Source organism: Trichechus manatus, unplaced genomic scaffold (assembly GCF_000243295.1).
Source record: "Trichechus manatus latirostris isolate Lorelei unplaced genomic scaffold, TriManLat1.0 scaffold00353, whole genome shotgun sequence".
NCBI classification, from domain to species: Eukaryota; Metazoa; Chordata; class Mammalia; order Sirenia; family Trichechidae; genus Trichechus; species Trichechus manatus.
The window spans coordinates 662490-666591 of NW_004444289.1; the positions used below are offsets into that span (position 1 = coordinate 662490).

General features: G+C 44.1%; 1 pseudogene; it reads left to right on the top strand.

Moving 5' to 3' along the window:
* The first annotated feature begins 251 nt into the window (after nucleotides 1–251).
* Nucleotides 252–4102, top strand: part of LOC101359089 (putative serpin A13) — a 58745-nt pseudogene continuing 54894 nt past the window's right edge.

A 4102-nucleotide genomic window follows, 5' to 3' on the forward strand; every position in this document is an offset into this window, starting at 1 on the left:
CTCACCAGCCCCTACAGCTACATGAATCAGGAGAAGCCTCTATCTTGACCCACGGACTCGGGACATTCCAGCCTCTACAACCGTGTGAGCAATTTCCTTGATCTCTCTCTCTATATATATATATAGAGAGAGAGAGAGATTTTACTGGTTTTGCTTCTCTAGAGAACCCAGCCTAAGAAATTATCATTATTCTGGGCATAGTTATTGTTGTTCTGCATCCACCACTGTTTTCAGACCAAGAACCTCATAGGATGGAGGACCCTCAGTGGTGGTCCCTGGTCACTGTGCTCATGACTGTGGCTAAGTGTGTAGCCCTCACTGACCCAGGAGACTTTGTTCTCATCAATCTCGATCCCCAGGACTGCCCACCCAGGCCTTCCCTGCCCTGCCACAAGAGTTCCATGAGCAACATCAACTTTGCCTTTAGCCTCTATAGTTGGTTGGTTTCGGATGCCCCTGGTAAGAATATTCTCTTCTTCCCAGACAGAATCTCCCAGGCCGTGGTCATGCTCACCCTTGGGGCCCCCACTGCCAGAGGGTCCAACTCCTGGAGGGCTTAGGGTTCAACCTCACTGTAGTGCCCAAATCCGAGATCCAGGAGGGCTTCCGAGATCTGCTGCTCAGGCTCCATTCTCGGGGTACCAGCTTCTCCTGACCATGGACCAGTGCTGGTTCAGAAGCCTGGAACCTGGGAAATCCAGGACCCCAGGGAGGCCAAGAAATACATAGAGGAGCATGTAGATAAGCAGACTGAGGAGAAGCCCTGGGCCTGGATGAAGGACCTCGGGAATGAAACTGCAGCAGTGCTGGTAAATCACATGTTCCTCAGATGTAAGGGAATGTGTGTGCAGTTGGAATCTCCTTCCTGGGAATCCAGGCCCTCCCCCACTCCCAGCCCTGCTTCTCACAGCATCCGGTGAGCCTCTCCTGCTGACTCAGATATAGGAGACACTTAGGAAGTCTCTGTACACTGAACCCTTGATGTCTCTGCTTGATTACCTCTAGTGTTGGGGGACCTCATAACCACTAAGAAAGAAGCACCAGGAGCACAGCACATCCTTTGGACCTGGTGTCTCTGCACTCAGAAGCTCCAAGACCAGGGGAATATTGATGACAATGCCCTTTCCCTAGAACCAGCAGAGAGAGAAAGAAATCCTTCTCCTAGAGCTGGCACCCTGAATTTGGACTTCCAGCCTCCTAAACTGTGAGAGAATAAATTTCTCTTTGTTAAAGCCATCCACTTGTGGTATTTCTGTTATAGCGGCACAAGACAATGAAGACAGAGGTTTATCTGTGTTTTGTCGACTATGCAAAGACATTCGACTGTGTGAATCATAACAAATTATGGATAACATTCTGAAGAATAGGAATTCCAGGAAACTTAATTATGCTCATGAGGAAACTGTACGTAGACCAAGAGGCAGTTGTTCAAAGAGAGCAATGGAATACTGCGTGGTTTAAAATCATGAACGGTGTGAGTCAGGCTTGTATCTTTTCACCATATTGTTAATCTGTAGGTTTAGCAAATAATCCAAGACTCTGGGCTATATTAAGAAGAACATGGCATCAGGATTTGTGGAAGACTCATTAACAACCTGAGATATGCAGATGACACAACCTTGCTTGCTGAAAGTGAAGAAGACTTGAAACACTTACTGATGAAGATGAAAGACCCCAAACTTCAGTATAGGTTACACTTCAACATAAAGAAAACAAAAATCCTCACAGGTGGACCAATAAGCAACGTCATGATAAATGGAGAAAAGACTGATGTTGTCAAGGACTTCATTTTACTTAGATCCACTGTCAACGTCCATGCAAGCAGCAGTCAGGAAATCAAATGACATATTGCATTGGACAAATCTGCTGCAAAAGTCCTCTTTAAAGTGTTCAAAAGCAAAGATGTCACTTTGAGGACTAAGGTGCGCCTCACCCAAGGTATGATATTTTCAATCACCTCATATGTATGCAAAAGCAGCACAATGAATAATGAAGACCGAGATGAACTGATGCCTTTGAATTATGGTGTTAGTGAAGAATATTGAATATACCATGGACGGCCAGAACGAATAAGTCTGTCTTGGAAGAAATACAACCAGAATGCTCCTTGGAAGCCAGGATGTCGAGACTTAATCTCACATACATTGGGCATGTTATCAGGAAGGACCAGTACCTGGAGAAGGACATCATGCTTGCTAAAATAGGTGGGCAGTGAAACAAAAGAAAAGCCTCAATGAGATGAGTTGACACAGTGGCTGCAACAATGGGCCCAAACAACCGATTGTGAGGATGGCACAGGAATGGTCAATGTTTTGTTCTGTTGTACATAGTGTCGTTATGAGTTGAACCAACTCAATGGCACCTAACAATAATACCTTATTATTATAGGAATATAGGTTTCTGGTAGCTTCTGCTTGGTGGGAGTTTTGGCTCAAAGTATATGCTTCTACGGGGAGGAATGTTGCCGCCTCTCTGAAGGTGGTCAGGTTGTGATTTTTGGAGAGTGATATAAGGAGATTTGGGCTTCAGGTAAGGGTGGCACCTAGTCATTTTTAAGGTGCTTTCCATTATGAGATTCTCTGATTAGATAATGTATCAGTCTGAACAAGTTACTTGGTTTCAAACTACCTACGTTAATTATCTCTTGCTGCATAACAAATTACCCCCAAAATTGGTGGGTTTAAACTACAAATAAGTATTCTGTCTCAATTTCCGTGAGTCAAAAATTTTGAATCAGCTTAGCTTGTTGACTCTGGCTCAGGGTCTCTTGAGGCTGGAGTCAAGGTGTTGGCTGGTGTTGCAGTCATCTGAAGGCTTGCCTGGGGCTAGAGGATCTTTTTCTAAGGTGGCTTACTTATATGGCTCTTGGCTGGGGTCCAAGTTCCTAACCATGTGAACCTCTCCATTTGGCTGCTTCAGTGTCCTGACAACATGGCAACCGTCTTCTCCCAGAGCTAGTGATCCAAGAAGCCAAGTGAAGGTAGCAATGTCGCTTATGACCTAGTCTTGGAAAGACCACAACACCACTGCTGCCACTCTTCACATTCTCTTTATTAGAAGCAAGTCACACATTGAGTGGGAGGGGAGTTAGGCTCCACATTTTGAGAGGATGAGGTCAAAGAAATGAAGAACATATTTTTAAAATCACCACACCTGTCAACTTCAGTGCTCCTCAGCTACCCAAATCCCTGTGTTAGGACACACCTCTCCAAGGCTCCTTCAACTACTTTATTCTACTTCCTCAGCATGTTTCCCTATTCTGAACTCAGAACTCAGAAAAAGAATCACGATTTCATGCTGCTCCTGGTGCTTATGTCCTGTAATCTTGAACTGTTAGTGCACTTGTACCTGTGTTTCCTCTCAGTTTTAACCTGCTGGTAGGCAGGCATCATGTATTAAGCCTCTTTCTACCCCCAAAGTTCTAGACTAGGGCAATGTCTGGCAGGTTTGGTATTCCATAAACACTTTTTAAATGGATGGAAAGAGGGGTGGATGGATGGATGCACAGTTGGATAGATGGACAGATAAATGCATGGTTGGATGGACTAATGTACAGATGGATGGATTGATGGAGTAATGAACGCAAGATGAATAAAGGGGTGCATACATGGATGAATGGATGGAAAGGTGAAGGAGTAGATGAAGGGAGGAATGGATGAAGAGATAAATGGAAGGATAGATGGATAGATTGATCAGTAGATGATATATGAAAGGATGGATGGATATATCAGGATGGATGGATAGTTGAAGGCATGGATGGTTGGATTAGTGGATGGATGAATGGCAGGATAGTTGGTTGGACTGATTGGTGGATGATTGACATTAGATATCAAGTTAGACCTGGAAACGTTATCTCACCTCTGAATTGGTTCATGCAAGGTGGTTATAGGCAGTCATGGTGCCTCGGTCATGTTGTCTTGGTCATGGAACTTCTTGGGTGTGTTCACTGAATGAGACAGCTTAACAGTAAGCTTTTCTACTCCATTGATTTTTTTTTAGCTTTTTTTAAATTGTACTTCAGGTGAAGGTTTGCATAACAAATAGTTTCTCATTAAACAGTCAGTACACATATTGTTTTATGACATTGGTTAACAACCCCACG